The sequence below is a fragment of the Rhinoderma darwinii genome, chromosome 6 (genome assembly GCF_050947455.1).
Source record: "Rhinoderma darwinii isolate aRhiDar2 chromosome 6, aRhiDar2.hap1, whole genome shotgun sequence".
Classification (NCBI taxonomy): Eukaryota; Metazoa; Chordata; class Amphibia; order Anura; family Rhinodermatidae; genus Rhinoderma; species Rhinoderma darwinii.
Genome location: NC_134692.1, coordinates 28,050,336 through 28,070,086, shown reverse-complemented (window position 1 = coordinate 28,070,086; position 19,751 = coordinate 28,050,336).

Genomic DNA, 19,751 nt, shown 5'->3' with positions numbered 1-19,751 from the left:
TGGAAATGTAGATCTATAACAACAATCAGGTATTCAGAGATATACTGTACAGTATCCATGGACCTATAAGGGGCAGATGTATGACAGAAATGTCTACTTTCGGCATACGTCTGGCGGGTTACTATATGGATACCGTCTTTTTAGTGTATTGAAAAACACGTGCAGCAGAACAGGACACCACAAATCAAGTCAATGGCAGACAAATCCAAGGAGTATATGTTTGCAAATGTTTGCACAGTATATGTTTGGAAAATGACTCCGTCAAATTAATGCTAACTGTGTACAATAAAAAAGCATAAAGTTGATATACAATTTGAAACAAAAACTCATATGCACATAGAATCACTCACATAAACATACTGTCTACAGATATATACAAACACTCATATATAAAAATACATACATACACTCAAATACGTGCAGTACAAACATAAGTATACAAAACGCATACAGATACACACACTCATACACACACACACACACACACACACAGAACATACATATAAATACTCACACACACACACACACACACACACGCTACAAAATCCCAAAGACATAATAATTGCATTATTTTGCAAACTATAACAATAATCCCTAAATAATAATGAGTAAAATATCACAGTGCGGAGCTGAACATTACTGCCGCACACTGTACTATAATTTACCTTTTTATCTACTGTATTAAGCTTTGTAAGCTTGTCTATAAATCTTTCACGCTTGAGTTCCCTGTCACCACATGAGCCGCTAAAACGTATATAGTGGCAATAATGACAATTATCTAGAAATTACTTATTTATAGCTAATCATGATTCAGTCTTAGCTCCCGGATTGCATGATAGAATCATTTCAACTACAGCAGAATATACGAATATACATCATATTGTGGGATTTGTACATTTTATTTGTTTTTTAAGGGGTACTCCAGCCTTAAGCATTTTTTACCTATCCACTGGATAGGTTAAAAATGCTAGATCAGTGGGGATCCAACCGCTGGGACCCCCACAGATCGCAACAATGGGGGACCTCAGTCCCATGTTCCCCCCCAGCTCCAAGACGGCGGGTGGCAGGACTTTGAAAGGAATTTATTAGGATTCAGATATAAGTCCTGATAGCTCTGACGGGCATGTCAATAGCTACGTATAGCACCTGTGGTCAAGAGGTTTGTGACAGCTATACAGAATATTAGGCCTTTGCGTAAAGGACTTACTGCTAGTTTTAGGTAGGCTCTGTAAAGAACTGTTTGAGCCTATTGAGAAGGTTGACCTAAAATGTCTGACATTTAATGTAGTCTTCCTGATTAAAATCACTTCAACCAAGCGAGTGGGTGATTTATTGTACAAGCTTTGGCAGCAAGAGAACCATATACTGGTCTACAGATGGAGGGGTCTTGACAACTTTGCTCTTTTCTTACCAAAGGTCCCATCAGCGTCTAATGTGAACAAGGAGATTTCTCTCCCTGTCTATAAGGGTAATTTGGATGAAGTTATTCTGATGTCCTTGGACCCAGGTCGATGTTTGAGGTCCTATCTGGACAGAACTCCTGAATTCAGTAAGGAACATAATGTGTTTATCCTTTTTTTTGGGACCCAAAAGATCCTATAAATCATCAAAACTGACCTTGGCGAGGTGATTGAGAAAAACTTTTTTACATTGTTACAATCTAAAAGTGATCACATCTGAGGGCTCATTCAACCTGGGCTATGGCGGCACCCTGAGCAGAGAGGGACAAATTTCAGATGGGACAAATTGGCAAGTCAGCTTCATCTCTTTATACATTTATGATCACTATAGACTGGACATTGGGGCTTCAGAGGAAGCAGCCTTCGGGGGCTCAGTTCTTGGTTCTGTTCTCTCACCCTGGTTTTGCTCTTTTGCTATATCCCCTTTGTTTCTGTGCTGCTGCTAGAGACTAAAGGAAAGATGAATAGCGGAAGTACATTCTATCTATCTATCTATCTATCTATCTATCTATCTATCTATCTATCTATCTATCTATCTATCTATCTATCTATCTATCTATCTATCTATCTATCTCATATCTATCTATCTATCTATCTATCTATCTATCTATCTATCTATCTATCTATCTATCTATCTATCTATCTATCTATCTATCTATCTATCTATATCTATCTCATATCTATCTATCTATCTATCTATCTATCTATCTATCTATCTATCTATCTATCTATCTATCTATCTATCTATCTATCTATCTATCTATCTATCTATCTATCTATCTATCTCATATCTATCTATCTATCTATCTATCTATCTATCTATCTATCTATCTATCTATCTATCTATCTATCTATCTATCTATCTATCTATCTATCTATCTATCTCATATCTATCTATCTATCTATCTATCTATCTATCTATCTATCTATCTATCTATCTATCTATCTATCTATCTCATATCTATCTATCTATCTATCTATCTATCTATCTATCTATCTATCTATCTATCTATCTATCTATCTATCTATCTATCTATCTATCTATCTATCTATCTATCTATCTATCTATATCTATCTCATATCTATCTATCTATCTATCTATCTATCTATCTATCTATCTATCTATCTATCTATCTATCTATCTATCTATCTATCTATCTATCTATCTATCTATCTATCTATCTATCTATCTATCTATCTCTATCTCATATCTATCTATCTATCTATCTATCTATCTATCTATCTATCTATCTATCTATCTATCTATCTATCTATCTATCTATCTATCTATCTATCTATCTATCTATCTATCTATCTATCTATCTATCTATCTATGTCTAAACCAAAATATAGCACAGTAACAACCTGTAAAAACTCTGCTTATTTTCACAATTCCCCAGTGACAGATACAATGAGATATAAAGTCTGGCTGCAGAACATGTGAAAGAACACTTAGAATTTTATCAGTTGTGGTAAAGAACACATTTTAGAGACAATTAATACATTGGTGTGAGTTGTCTTTTTAATAGCCATATGTTAACTAAACAAGGACCCCATAAATTGTGCCGTCTGGGCAGCGCTGGAGACAGAGGGATATCTGGATGCCATTTCACTTCAGGCTAAATATAGCTCAGTCATAAACTGTACTAAAGATGATATCTTATTTCTGAGGATTGGCACAGCCGTCCCCACGTTCTAAGGATTGTATATATACATTCTAGATTTTTTTCTTTTCTTTTAAGTCCCCATTACTTGTTTCACCGACATGATAGATTAAGTCACTTTAAAGCAGTAAACTGGCAAGAATGGTAGATTTTTACAAGCCATTTTATAACCCGCAGCTCATCACTTCATCTTTCAAACTACAGCTCCATTCTTGCTATATTAAAGTATGAAATCAGGGTGTTTTATGTATTATGTGATTTTTTTTGTGGTTGTATCCTACAGAATGCATTTGCAGAGGTTAAGGGATTATATACTAAAAGCTAAATAACCAAAGAGACTACAACATTTTGCATGGATACATACGAGCCTGTTTAAGATGTGACGCCAAAGTAATTTAGCAATGTGATATATATTTTTCTATTACTTACCATATAAGATTTTCTTTTATCTCCAGACTTATCTTATTCAGCTGAACGCTAAGTACTGATTGGCTGCTTTCAGTTTGCAGTGTGTTAGCTTCCTGCTACAGAGGGACTGGGTTACTCCAGGGTCGGCATTAGGGAGGTGCAAGCTGTGCAGTCACAAAGGGTGCAGCAGCCGACCCTGCTGATGGGGCTGCAACCGATGGCCTGGACCCACAAATGTTAAATCTAAATTGTACAGCAGTATTATTTAGACATTGTATATCGCTGTTATTAGCTTACTCTCTGTTATTTGTGCACTGTATGTTGGTATTATTTGGGCTCCGGAGGTATTTACTTGTGTGGCACCGCTATTTAGGCACTGTACATCATTTTTTTTCAGTGGCCAACATATGGCACAGCTATTTAGTCACCACCCATAGTGATTTGTATCTGTTATGACAGTACACCCTGTGGGTGGGCACCAACAAAAGGTACTGCACAGGGCAATGCCCAACCTAAGGCCAGCACAGGTTACTGCAATGTTTATGGTAGCCTATAAGATTTAATGTCTTCTATTAAATTATTTATAGAATAAAGTTGGATGGATGGTTTTATTCTGAAGGAAGGCCAAGATTCAACACAGATACAGGGCTTGATTATCAAGAGAGCAAAAGGGGCAACTGCCCCAGGGCTTCCACCATTTACAGGGTCTCCAACAACCCCATAAACTGTTCAAGTCAGTCCTGTCCCCTACGCTTTGTATTTCATAAGCTTTAGGCCTAATATATACGTTTTTTTTTCATGTTCTTTTTCTTATATCTAAAGATTTTTCAGTGTGCATTAGTGACTTTGGAAGCCTTATCTCAGCAGTACAAGCGACCAACCCTCACTTCTTGCCTAAGGCCCTGTTCAGACGGCAGATTTTTCAAGTGGAAAAATCCAACGTGTATTCTACTGATTTTGCACAGCAGAAATCCTAGACTGACACTGTCTTCGAGGCAGAATACATTGCGGAAACTGCATCTAGAAGTGAAATGTCACAACTTTTTTTGCCATGGAGGCGGTATGCGATTCCTCTCACTATACCACCTGCTCCCAGCATGAAGTTTAGATGGGGCGCTTTCCCATTGACATCAATAAGAGCTTTGTTACCAACAGAATTTCCACTGATTGCAACGCCGAATTTGTGTCAGAATCAGCGTGAATATTTTATTGTGTGAACAGGGTCTAGTAAGCTTAGCCTTGTCATAAGCCACATTCTAACTGCCTCTATTCAAATCAGTTAGGATGTGAACATTGATAGACATTTTGGCTATATGACATGCTTTAGCACCAAGAGCTTGCCCCGCTATTGTTATAGACTTTTGTAATTAGTTATATCTTGGTTTGTAATGGCAGCTACGAAAACCATGTGGCTCGCCGCGCTACACTGCTGATGTAACTCCTATTCACTCCTTTGGGAGTTACGGTAAAACAACATAACTCAACGAGCTGGGCTGTTTCCGTACACCCGACCTCCTCGTCAGAGAGTGGCCGGAGAGCAGCAGCGGGAGCTGAGCAAGGTAGGACGGTGGTCAGGAGGCCCCGTTCTAGAGATAGGTGCTGGTCCCAGAGGTTGGACCTGCATCTTTAGGGCATTTATGGCATATCCTGTGTCCAAGATGGGAAAACCCCTTTAAGCTTTACAGTAAGTAGTTTTCCCAATTTAATAGTAATTCCAATTTGGCATATGTGTACATAGAGAATTAAAAAGGGATGTCATGCAAACAACAAACTATAATAGAGAATAGAAAATATCTAAGGTTATTTTCTGTTGTCGTTCAACAAAATACGAAGACTTTATCTCAATGAGCAACCTTCTCCAAGACTAGAAATTCAGGCTTTTCCCCTGGCCATGTCAAGAGCTCCTTTTTTTGCATGATTGCTCTGGCGGTGCAGCGCACATTGTAATAAATACCCTGGAGGTTTCATTCTTCTGCTGGAGTTTTAGCACTGTAGTACAGTATCTGAAATATTGCCAATCGGGTAGTTGGTTTGTCAAGCCACGGTAAGTAGAATTAAATAGGATGATAAGACTTAGCAGAAAGCACAGCTGACAGCTCTCTACACAGGCTGAATGATCACTTTCAATTGTAATCGATTCTGTGAGTACTGAACACGAACCTCCAGGCAATTGAAGAAAATAGGATGATGAAGGACTGGAAACGAATATGTTACACATCTCTATTGATTAGACATTGATTAGCCATTATTTTCTGAATGACAAACAGGTAGCGGTGAAGTAAGTGAAGCCAGTGATTTATTTACAAGTTACACAGCGGAGACTTCTTTATTCAGCTCATTCTAATCTAATGCTTAAACAAAAGCCAAAAGAGACTACACAATGTCATGATGCTGGCTGAAACTTCTTTCTATTGGACTCATTATCACTATTTAATAAATGAGCAGCTGGTAATAGAAATGTCATGTAGCACAACTGTTACTGGACCGAGGAGTATGGTGAATCCAAACTAAGGGAAAACTGCGGAAAAATATTGTTCCTATGTGAATTGAGAACTGTAATCATGATGTCTAATGTCACTGCTGAATAATAAAATATTGGACCATTGCCTAGCAATAATTGATAGCAACCACAAATCTTCTTAAGGCCTGTTCACATCAGCGTCACCCGAAGTTCATAGGTTCTGTTAGACCTTTCCATCGGAGGAACCCAAGAATGGAAAGGCAAACGGAAACCATAGCTTCCGTTTGCATTACCATTGATTTCAATGGAAATGCTTCCATTGCAAATGGTTTGCGTTTGTCTCCGTTCCGTAAGGTTTCCGGTTTTTTTTGTGGAATCAATAGCGTAGTCGACTTTGCTATTGTTTTCCCTAAAAAAATAGAGACCTTTACGGAACAGAGATAAATGCAAACCATTTGCAACGGAAGCATTACCAGTGAAATCCATGGGAAATGGAAGCTATGGTTTCAGTTTGCCTTTCCGTTCATGGGTTCCTCTGACGGAAAGGTCTAACGGAACCCATGAATGGAAATCAACGCTGATGTGAACACACACTTACTAATACTAATAAATGGTTTCCGTTTGTTTCCGTTCCGTAAGGTTTCAGATTATTTTTGCGGAATCAATACCGTAGTTGACTTCTTTGTTTGCCTTTCTGTTCATGGGTTCCTCTGACAGAAAGGTCTAGCAGAACCCATGAACGGAAGGGTGACGTTGATCTGAACAAGCCCTTAGTTCCGTGTATTCTGCTGTTGTCACCGAATTCCCTCCAGATTGCTTCATGTTTCCTGTAGATGATATAAGACTGTTGCCAACCAATCATCTCTTCTCCTCCCTGCAGTGAGCTGGAGTTTACATATTGTCTGTGACATGCATGCTGCTGCATAGAGCACAGTATGCAGCATCTCCTGTGGCTTTTTTTCCAACTACCACCAACCAGCATCTATGGCTCGCCCGCATCCTATTCACAATTTGGGATGATCTCTATAACTATATCTTCTTCTGATAGATGTGATATGGTCACACCTATCTTTGTGAAGCCTGGGACATGTAGTTACCAGCAGAGGTGCAATATCTGGGCCTTGATGCAAAATCCATAAAAGTGATTTCTATAATTAACATGGTAGACAGAAGCTGCATTATTCTCTTCTAAAACGTCACCAACTTGTTTTTGGTATCTAATGTATTCTTAAAATCCCTGATGTTAAGTGGTTTCCTACACCAATCAATTGTCTCAAGCTGTTTTTCATGATCTCGGCCCCATTGTTCCAGTGAAAGGTTAATATTACAGAAAACACTGACATTCTGGAGAATTGTGGGTTTCCGAATTTGTGCGATCAGTTTAGACAAGGCCCTGTTTTAGGCCCCAATGACAACACGTTTTCCCCCATGTTTAGCGTCTACCTCACTAAAGCTCTAGACATACATTCTAAACATGTCCATAGGGTTACATTAGCCTGACGGAGGCCAAAAGTGTGTCCCTTTGGCCTCCATCAGGCTGGTATACGACAGAATACTGCAAAAAAAAAAAAAAAAAAAACACAAAAACAGTATGGATTAGTGTAGCAGACTACACTATTCCATACAACAGAATCCTGTAAAAAAATATATACCACGCGGTATATTTATTCATAACATGGCATCTGTTTATTGTATACGTCATGAGCTTTTCATAACGTATATGTCAAACCATAATAGACAATGGGTGATAGATTCCACTGTATGGAATCCGTCAAGCCCCCGGCACATATGCTAAACATAAGGGGAAAAACGTGATGTGAATGGTTCTTTAGCCTGACAACGCCCATGTGCTTCAAACCCTGATCTCCATGCTATTAAAGACATATATACTGTATAGTTATATATACACTACTGTTCAAAAGTTTGGGGTCACCCAGACAATTTTGTGTTTTCCATGAAAACTCACACTTATATTTATCAAATGAGTTGCAAAATGACTAGAAAATATAGTTAAGACATTGACAAGGTTAGAAATAATGATTTTTATTTCAAATAATAATTTTGTCCTTCAAACTTTGCTTTCGTCAAAGAATGCTCCATTTGTAGCAATTACAGCATTGCAGACCTTTGGCATTCTAGCTGTTAATTTGCTGAGGTAATCGGGAGAAATTTCACCCCATGCTACCATAAGCCCCTCTCAGAAGTTGGATTGGCTTGATGGGCACTTCTTGCGTACCATACGGTCAAGCTGCTCCCACAACAGCTCTATGGGGTTGAGATCTGGTGACTGTGCTGGCTACTCCATTACAGATAGAATACCAGCTGCCTGCTTATTCCATGAATAGTTCTTGCATAATTTGGAGGTGTGCTTTGGGTCATTGTCCTGTTGTAGGATGAAATTGGCTCCAATCAAGCGCTGTCCACAGGGTATGGCATGCCGTTGCAAAATGGAGTGATCGCCTTCCTTATTCAAAATCCCTTTTACCTTGTACAAATCTCCCACTTTACCAGCACCAAAGCAACCCCAGACCATCACATTACCTCCACCATGCTTGACAGATGGCGTCAGGCACTCTTCCAGCATCTTTTCAGTTGTTCTGCGTCTCACAAATATTCTTCTGTGTGATCCAAACACCTCAAACTTCGATTCGTCTGTCCATAACACTTTTTTCCAATCTTCCTATGTCCAATGTCAGTGTGCTTTTGCCCATATTAATCTTTTCCTTTTATTAGCCAGTCTCAGATATGGCTCTTTCTTTGCCACTCTGCCCTGAAGGCCAGCATCCCAGAGTTGCCTCTTCACTGTAGACGTTGACATTGGCGTTTTGCGGGTACTATTTAATGAAGCTGCCAGTTGAGGACCTGTGAGGTGTCTATTTCTCAAACTGGAGACTCTAATGTATTTGTAAAAAACTGTGCTTTTCTTTCAAAAATATGGAAATTTCTAAGTGACCCTAAACTTTTGAACGGTAGTGTATATATATATACAAAACTCAGCTCATATAATCCAATACCCTCTGTTAGACTGCATGGCGAAATGTAAATCCATGCACATCAGATTGCTCTAACCTGCCTAATGTAAAGACTACACTTACTGTACTAGAATTCAAATGACTAGTGCTAAGCAGGTAGGCTTTGCTGCACCAGCACAATAACAAGCAAAATAATAATTCCAGGCAAGAATGAGCAATAATACAGACTGTGACCGGTGTCGTACTAACCAGAGATGCAGACCACGCAACTGCTAAGGGACATGTGGTGAGAGGAAGCCAGAACTGCTTCACATGTCACAGTCATAGTCAATGGGGGAACTCATTGCATAAAGATTTTCCTATTAAGTTCAACAGTAGCTGTATAACTCCCTATACAGTTAGCGTCCCCTAGAGGTAGCTGCATGCAGCCATCATTTTATCATTTAATTCTCTCATTGTCCCTATGGAAGCAACTTTATGTGTGAAAAATGTGGGTTTTTCTATGGGGCCCCTCTGATATAAATGGTGTTTAAAGATAAAAACTTTAGCTATGAGGTTGTCAAGAGACAACAAAAATCACATTATCTACAAAATATTCAAACAATAATTTATTATAAAGCCATTATTTCATCTAGTTACAAAACTCAATATGTACACAATGGTCACATCCCAGAACTGTAACTAAATGTGGATAATAAACGTCACGTTAAAGTAATATAAATGCATTCCCTTCCTGTCCGTGTCAGCGGCATAATGCGTGTCTTTATAGGGATTCCATTTTAATTAACATTACTTAATTTCCATTTAGTATAAAGTGTCACTGAACAGCAATATTCTCTGGATAGTGAGTAAATTAGAAAGTAACTGAAAAATCGGAGCTATCAAAGTGTGTGAATTGAAAATTATAACTTTTTTGTAGGGTCATTAAATAAGGAATTGAGATTTATCTTTCTTGTTTTTCAACAAGTTAATCATGTCTGAACATAAATTATAAAAGCGATGGTTTGCTATACCACGGGTGAACATCTCAAAACACACATACACCAAGTCTCATATGTGATCGTTAGTGAATTATTACATAGATGGTGTACAGTTTAATTATCTTTTGCTTATAATTGATTTAAGAAGTCTGAGTTTATAAATCATATAGCTGTCTGGACTTCTTGTATGGTATATGTACTCACTTTGGTCTGTAGTTTTATACCAAACTGTAGTAGTGTGCAGGGCTGCCATCAGGAATTTTGGGGCCCCCTACAGTGAGATTGATCAGGACCCCTGGGGGTTTACCATTTGAGCCTGTGAAGGGAGGGAAGTGAGCAGAATGGTGAGCGGGAAGCATAGTAAGCAGCGACCACAGGGGAAGGTTGTCAAAGGGGCTTTCTGTGACATTAAAATTAGTTTAAGGGCCTGTTCACATCACCATTGCCCTTCCGTTGAGGGGTTCCGCCTGAGGTTTCTGTCGGGTTAACCCTCAACGGAAAGGCAAACGGAAACCTAATCTTCAGTTTCCCTCACCAATGGCGATGGAAACCTAGCTAATGGTTTCCGTTTGTCACCGTTGTGACAGGGTGCCGTCGATTTGACGGAATCAATAGCGCAGTCGACTGCGCTATCGATTTAGTAAAAAACGGTGACAAACGGAAACCATTAGCTAGGTGTCCATCACCATTGAGATCAATGATGAGGGAAACAGAAGCTGAGGTTTCCCTTTGCCTTTCCGTTGAGGGGTTAACCGGACGGAAACCTCAGACGGAACCCCTCAGCGGAAAGGAACGTGCTGTGAACATAATCTAATAAGACTTTAGTTTGAAAATAGATCAAATTGTAATGTACTTATCTTAGTAATTCTGTGCCATTCCTGCACCGCAGGTACCCGCATGTCCCCAGTCATCTCTGTTTACCTTGCTTACACAATGACAAGACGTGTTCATGTCACGTGATTGTAGCAGTCAGTTGCCGTCGTACTAAGTAAGGGTACTGGAGGTGTGGTAACGGCAGAGTATTATTTTTATTATAATTTTTTTTTTCCATGTCCTTGTATTTTTTTAAACTTCATTACTACCGCTTTAGTAATGACCGCCGGCTGATTGACAGCGTTCATTACTAAGGCGGGGCTTAATGTTAGCCAGTGAAAAGGCTGCCACTAACCCCCATTATTACCCCGCTACCCACCGCCACCATTTGTACCGGGAAGAGCCGGGTGCGATCCAGTACCCGACATCTGTAGTGATGGCCGGGCACTGGGGCAGCCACAGGCTGGTATTATTAGACTGGGAAAAGCCAGAAACCTCTGACCTTCACACGCTGTTAATGCTATCCTGCTGCTATATTGTATCTGGCTGGTTATGAAAAATGGGGGGACCCCAACATCGTTTCTTCCAATTTGTTTTTTATTTTTTTGTAAAAATGATGTGTGGTCCCCACCATTTTTTTAAAAACAGCCAGATAGAACATAGCAGCAGGCTAGCATTTTCAGGGTGGGAAAGGCCACTGTTTTTAGGCTTTCCCTGCCTAATAATATCAGCCTGCGGCTGCCCCAGTACCCGACCATCACTACAAATGGTACCCACCGCCACCAGGGGTATCGGGGTAATAATGGAGGTTAGTGTTAGCCTCTGTACCGACTAACACTAAGCCCCACCTTAGTAATGGACGCTGTCAATCAGCCAGCAGCCATTACTAAGGCCCCATGCACACGACCGTATATTTAGTCTGTAATTACGGTCCGTAATTACGGTCCATAATTACAGACCCATTCATTTCTATGGCCGATAGACACGTCCTATTTTTTTATTTTACGGACCGTGCTCATACTTTATAATGGGAGCATGGTCCGCAAACACAGATGGCTGTCCGCGGCCGGCCATGCCAGTAATCACGGACCGTGATTGTGGACACAGTCGTGTGCATGGGGCCTAAGGCAGTAGTAATAAAGCTTAAAAAAAAAAAGATATAGAAAAAAATATGTTATTGAAATTAAAAAAAACACATAACCCTCGTTAACAATTTTATTTAAAATAAAAAAAAGCCATCATCAATGTAGTCCTCGAATCCAACATAGTCCAACAACCAAACCTGTAAAAAAAAATCACAATCACAAAAAAAAACAATAGTAAGACATGTGGTAGGCGTAACTGGGAGAGAAGGTAGGGGGGGGCGCCGGGCCAGGCGCAGACACAATTAAATACTTCTCCTGGAGCGGAATCCCCACTGACGTCACTATCCATATATGGACAGTGACGTCAAAGGCTCCTCCTCCAGAATCATGCCTCTCAACCGTCCTGGATGGTCTGGGGTATGACCTGCAGTCAACTATATGCGCGTCCTTAGAACGTGGATACAGTTAAACCTAATGCTGAAACAAGGAACAGTCAGCTCTCTGCTTCAGTGTTAATTCAGAGTGGAGGAGCAGAGCAACCTATATATGGACAGTGACGTCAGTGGCTCCTCTGAAGCGGAATCCCCGTTGCCGACGCTCTGTTATATTATTATTTTAGCAGGGATGGGGGGCATCAACATGACTTGAGTTATTTTGTTTGATAACAGAGTCCAAGCTTAACTTGCGGGTGAGTCCTATAGACAGGGCTGCCATCAGGAATTTCTGGGCCCCATACTGCCAATGAGTCTGGGCCCCCGCCCCCCTCGTTATTAGGAGGGGGTGTGAAATGTAAAGGGGCGGGAGGTAGGGCACATTAAAAAGAAAACTCTTTGGAGGAGCAGGGCAGAGACAGGAGGTGGGTGTCGGAGGGCAAAGGGGAGAAACTAAGTGCCAGGGCTGGGAGAACTGAAGGTAGCAGTTGTAGCCAGGGGGGAGACGCAACCTCACAGGGGCTCTGTGGAGTGACAAGGAAGAGACAAGAGACAGCGGCTCTGTGGGGGGCAAAAAGGGAAAGTGAGTGTGTGTGTGTGTGTGTGTGTGTGTGTGTGTGTGTATGTAGAATCTGTCAGGGTGTAGGAGGGCAATATAAACAAAAATCATTGCACTGAAGCCCTATACACAGCAGAGTCACTCACCAAAATGTAGTCCCTAAGATCTCCCACCGCCACGGGCATGTCTGGATGATGCTTTTGCATCCTCTTCACACGCTGCACACACGTTATCTGTGTGTAGCGCTATCTACAGGGGGCTGTGTGTGGCGCTATCTGCAGGGGTGGGTGAGGCGCTATCTACAGGGGGGGTGTGTGGCGCTATCTACAGGGTGGGTGTGGCGCTATCTACATGGGATTGTGTGGCGCTATCTACATGGGATTGTGTGGTGCTATCTACAGGGGGCAGTGTGTGACACTATCTACAGGGGAGTGTGTGTGTGGCGCTATCTACAGGGGGTATGTTCGGCGCTAACTACAGGGAAGTGTGTGGCACTCTCTACAGGGGATTCCAGTCCAGGAGGAGACCCTGACCTCACTGTCCATATATGGACAGTGACCTCAGGGGCTACCTCTAGGAGAGGAATCCCCGACCAGAGTGTCGGCAACTCTCTGGCCGGGGATTCCGCTCCTGGATGGGTGAATGGAAGAGCAGGAAGCTGATACTTTCCTGCTCTGCCATAGTATTCAATTGTATCTGCATCCTGTGGACGCAGATACAATTGAATATGGCAGTGGCTGAGACACGTCTGGGACAGTAATTTGCCGGGACTGCCTCTTTAGATTCAGGACAGTCCCTGCAAATTCAGGACTGTTGCTAACTATGCCTCCGGTATAAGCTTTCTCCCCCTACCCAGGTATACTCTCTCCTTCCTCTACCCCTCCCCATGTATAATTTCTCCCCTCCCTTCAGATATCATCACTTTTCACCCAATTATTACCCCCCCCCCCACATTGTATAATGCCTCCTCCAGTGGAGGGATGTCACGATACCAGAATTTGGACTTCGGTACCGATGCTTTGTGTAGTATTGCGATTTCGATAACAAAGCGATACTTTGCCAACAGTAATAAAAAAACAAAACAGTTCTTCTATTTCTTATGTGAGGCGCGAGGTGTGATGGTAAATTTAACCTCCATGTGCCTCACATTAATAGTAATTAACCCCATCATGTTCCTCAATTATAAAGGGTTAATGTGTAAGGTACATGATGGGGTGAATTACTGTTAATGTGAGGCACATGGAGGTTCAAAATTCATAATACCTCGTGCCTCACATTAATAAGTGAAAGAAGTTTTTATTTTATTTTTTACAGCGTACACATCATAAATGATGCAAAAAAATTGTTGTGCAGGTTATTACGGCCGTGCCAATACTGAATGTGAATATTTTATGTATTGAGACTTATTTTAATGTGTTTTGTAAAAAAAGTGTATGTGTATTTTTTTTAAATTTAACATTACTTTATGTTTTTACTTTCTTTTTGAAACTTTAATGTACTGGCATATATCTATATACTGATAGTACACAGGCATATATCTATACCCTTGCCCCATTATCATCTCCCTGCCCCCATTATTATCTCCCTGCCCCCATTATCATCTCCCTGCCCCCATTATCATCTCCCTGCCCCCATTATCATCTCCCTGCCCCCATTATCATCTCCCTGCCCCATTATCATCTCCCTGCCCCCATTATCATCTCCCTGCCCCATTATCATCTCCCTGCCCCCATTATCATCTCCGTGCCCCATTATCATCTCCCTGCCCCATTATCATCTCCCTGCCCCATCATCTCCCTGCCCCCATTATCATCTCCCTGCCCCCATTATCATCTCCCTGCCCCCATTATCATCTAACTCTACCCCCATTATCATCTCCCTGCCCCCATTATCATCTAACTCTACCCCCATTATCATCTCCCTGCCCCCATTATCATCTCCCTGCCCCATTATCATCTCCCTGCCCCATTATCATCTCCCTGCCCCATTATCATCTCCCTGCCCCATTATCATCTCCCTGCCCCCATTATCATCTCCCTGCCCCCATTATCATCTCCCTGCCCCATTATCATCTCCCTGCCCCATTATCATCTCCCTGCCCCCATTATCATCTCCCTGCCCCCATTATCATCTCCCTGCCCCCATTATCATCTAACTCTACCCCCATTATCATCTCCCTGCCCCCATTATCATCTAACTCTACCCCCATTATCATCTCCCTGCCCCCATTATCATCTCCCTGCCCCCATTATCATCTCCCTGCCCCCATTATCATCTCCCTGCCCCATTATCATCTCCCTGCCCCATTATCATCTCCCTGTCCCATTATCATCTCCCTGCCCCATTATCATCTCCCTGCCCCCATTATCATCTCCCTGCCCCCATTATCATCTCCCTGCCCCATTATCATCTCCCTGCCCCATTATCATCTCCCTGCCCCCATTATCATCTCCCTGCCCCCATTATCATCTCCCTGCCCCCATTATCATCTCCCTGCCCCCATTATCATCTCCCTGCCCCCATTATCATCTCCCTGCCCCCATTATCATCTCCCTGCCCCATTATCATCTCCCTGCCCCCATTATCATCTCCCTGCCCCCATTATCATCTCCCTGCCCCCATTATCATCTCCCTGCCCCCATTATCATCTCCCTGTCCCCATTATCATCTCCCTGCCCCCATTATCATCTCCCTGCCCCCATTATCATCTCCCTGCCCCCATTATCATCTCCCTGCCCCCATTATCATCTCCCTGCCCCATTATCATCTCCCTGCCCCCATTATCATCTCCCTGCCCCCATTATCATCTCCCTGCCCCCATTATCATCTCCGTGCCCCATTATCATCTCCCTGCCCCCATTATCATCTCCCTGCCCCATTATCATCTCCCTGCCCCCATTATCATCTCCGTGCCCCATTATCATCTCCCTGCCCCATTATCATCTCCCTGCCCCCATTATCATCTCCCTGCCCCCATTATCATCTCCCTGCCCCATTATCATCTCCCTGCCCCCATTATCATCTCCCTGCCCCCATTATCATCTCCCTGCCCCCATTATCATCTCCCTGTCCCCATTATCATCTCCCTGTCCCCATTATCATCTCCCTGCCCCCATTATCATCTCCCTGCCCCCATTATCATCTCCCTGCCCCCATTATCATCTCCCTGCCCTATTATCATCTCCCTGCCCCCATTATCATCTCCCTGCCCCATTATCATCTCCCTGCCCCCATTATCATCTCCCTGCCCCCATTATCATCTCCCTGCCCCATTATCATCTCCCTGCCCCCATTATCATCTCCCTGCCCCCATTATCATCTCCCTGCCCCCATTATCATCTCCCTGCCCCCATTATCATCTCCCTGCCCCCATTATCATCTCCCTGCCCCCATTATCATCTCCCTGTCCCCATTATCATCTCCCTGCCCCATTATCATCTCCCTGCCCCCATTATCATCTTCCTGCCCCCATTTTCATCTCCCTGCCCCCATTATCATCTAACTCTACCACCTCCCCATAGAAAGCAAAAATCTTCCCCACGTCTGTATTAGTTTACACTGCAGCATAGGATTGTATCACTCAGCTCTACGACGGCTCTTTTCTCCTGTCCTGTGTAAACAGAGGGAGAAGACAGGTTTATTGTCACATGTTACACAGGACGGGAGATAAGAGCCGTAGAGCTGATACAATCCTATGCTGCAGTGTTAACATAATACAGAGGTGGGTAAGATATTTACTTTCTATGGGGGCAGGAGGAGATCTTTTCAGGAGGCTCTGGGCAGCAGCAGCCGGACACAGACATAACTTAGTACTCACTGTGTCTGAAGAAGAAGGCGACGACTGCTGCTGCTGCTGTATGTATCCTCCGAGGCTGAGCTCATAACTCCCGCTGCTGTGATGTCTCCACCCCTTGTCTCCTCTCCTCACGCTGTCACGCTGTTGTGGAGGAGGAGGGGCGGGCACATCTCACTCTCCAGCGGGCCCTTACGGTTTTATATTCTGATGTAAGGAACGGGCCCCTGCTTCGTGATGGGACCTGTTCCTTTCACCGAAATGAAATCGTAAGAGTCACACTGCCGTGAGAATATTAATTCCAGCGGCAGAGTGCGGGCCCCTTTTTTTAAAATTTATGCCCGGGCCCCTCACTGCAGTACCCCCAGTCCCCCCCTGATGGCGGCCCTGCCTATAGAGAGAGGAGAGGTGAGTAGTATGGGCACTGCTAGCACTGCAGGGAGAACAATAGAAGATCAACTGAAATAAACAGGGACAAGTAACCATACCAAAAATGACCAAAAACAACGAGATATGCAGACAAAAGGTTGGCTTAAGGGCCCTTTTACACCAGCCATTTATTGGGAAAACGAGTTCACAGAATGCTCGTTCCCGATAATTGCCCGATAGTTTCCCAGGGCAACGATAAGCCGATGAATGAGCAAATGTAGATTGCTCCTTGTGAAAAGAGCAAACGAGCACCAATCAATGAGCTGTCTTTTTGATCGGCACTCATTTACATGGCTCACGTCAGGCCGTGTAAACGTACCCTTACTCTTCATACTCTAGCAGTTGCTTATTACTTGTGGGAACGATCCTGATCCTCTTTTCCCCCAACATCTGCCATCGGGGGACTGTCGGCTGCCCCTAAATACATTAGATCATTGTGAGATAATGCAGTAATTTGGAAGTGGGTGCGGACAACTTTCATTGAATGTTCATGGGCAGATTTAGAGTTTATTGCAATTCCTTTTGCATCTGTGGTTCTACTGTACTCTACAGTGGGGCTGTAAAGTGACAAATAACAAATATTGCACCTTTTACTTATAGTGCCTTATAGATTATCACAACCTAAAAAATAACAAGAAGCAAATTGGAATTCCTGTTTGAATACATTTAAAAGAGAAAATAAAAGTATTTTAAATTCTGCAAATTGACAAAACATATATAAATATACTTATTATGATATTTATGATCAGGCACCAATTCGAGACTGTAATATGGATGGTATATACTTAGGATTGGCCATCAATACGGTGGGGGTGTGACTTACTGGCACCCCCGACGACTACTGAGCCCCTTTCTTGTTAATTAAGACACAGCGCTGAACATTTGGTTGTGGCTGTACCTGCATCTCAAAGGAGCTCAGTCCCATTCAAGTGCAGTACCAGGCGTAGACACAACCATATGTTCAGTTGCAGTCCAAGAGGCATACGTTTTTAATTTTTCTAATGAAATAACCATTTGAGGGCTTGTTTTTTGCAGGACGAGTTTTTTTAAAATAATTTTATTAAACATTTTGAACCTAGAGACCTTCAGTAAGCATCCGGCTACCATGGCAACTGATCGGAATCGGGGCTGATCGGGGGACTGAGGGAGCTCTCTTTGTCTAATGGCTCAGATGCTGCGGTCGCTATTGGTCCTGGCATCTGAGTAGTTAAACTGGCGTGATAGGAGTTTTCTTTGATCCTGGTCGTGGCAGGCGGGTGTCAGCCATCTTGGTGTGACACAGGCTCAGGACAATAGTAATAGTATGTTGTTTCTCGCCATATTATATAGATTCATTACACACAGAGTGATCTATTTCCAGCAGTTTTTTTCTTTTAATGTTGATGATTATGGTAACAGTTAATGAAAACCCAAAATTTAGTCTTTTAGAAAATGTTAATATTATATAAGCCCAATTTCAAAAATTATTTTTAATACTGAAATGTTGTCCTACTGAAAAGTATGTCCAGTATCTGCCCTCAATACTTGGTCGGGGCTCCTTTTGCATGAATTACTGCATCAATGCGGCGTGGCATGGAGGCGATCAGTCTGTGGCACTGCGGAGGTGTTATGGAAGCCCAGGTTGCTTTGATATCGGCCTTCAGCTCGTCTGCATTGTTGGGTCTGGTGTCTCTCATCTTCCTCTTGACAATACCCCATAGATTCTCTACGGGGTTTAGGTCAGGCGAGTTTGCTAGCCAATCAAGTGCAGCGATACTGTGATTATTACACCAGGTATTGGTACTTTTGGCAGTGTGGGCAGGTGCCAAGTCCTGCTGGAAAATGAAATCCGCATCTTCCTAAAGCTTGTCAGCATAGGGAAGCATGAAGTGCTCTAAAATGTCCTGGTAGACGCTGCGTTGACTCTGGACTTGATATAATACAGTGGGCAAACACTAGCAGATGACACGGCCCCCAAACCATCACTGACTGTGGAAACTTCATACGGGACCGCAATCAGCTTGGATTGATGCCTCTATAGACTCTGAGACCTTGATTTCCAAATGAAATGCAAAATTTACTTTCATCTGAAAACAGGACTTTGGACACTGAGCAACAGACCAGTCCTTTTAAAGGCTTAGGAAACCTTTGCAGGTGTTTTGTGTTGATGAGCTGATTAGAGTGTCACACCCTGAGTCTCCAATCTTCAACTTTTACCCAATATTCAAATTTTCAGAGAGACTAAATTTTGGGTTTTCATTAACTGTTACCATAATCATCAACATTAAAAGAAAAAAAAAATGCTGGAAATAAATCTCTCTGTGTGTAATGAATCTATAGAATATATGAGTTTCACTATTTGAATTGAATCACTGAAATAAATTAACTTTTATTATGATATTCTAATTATATATATTTATATATATTTATTTATTTATTTATTTTTTATAAATTTAGTTAAAAAAAAAAAATACGTTTGCTTTTTCAAAATCTAGTTAGGATTTAATCTAATTAATGTAAAAGTAATCCATTAGCAGAAGAATCCCAGTATTTCATTCAAAGATATATGTATATAAATGTAAAAATATGGATTTTTGTTTTATCAGAAATTCAGGTTCAGAGGTGATTCCAGAATTCTAGGGTTAATAATGAATGAAAAAAATTCCAGCAAGATATTTCCTCCTTTTCAATCTATGTTTTACAACTTTTAAATGAAA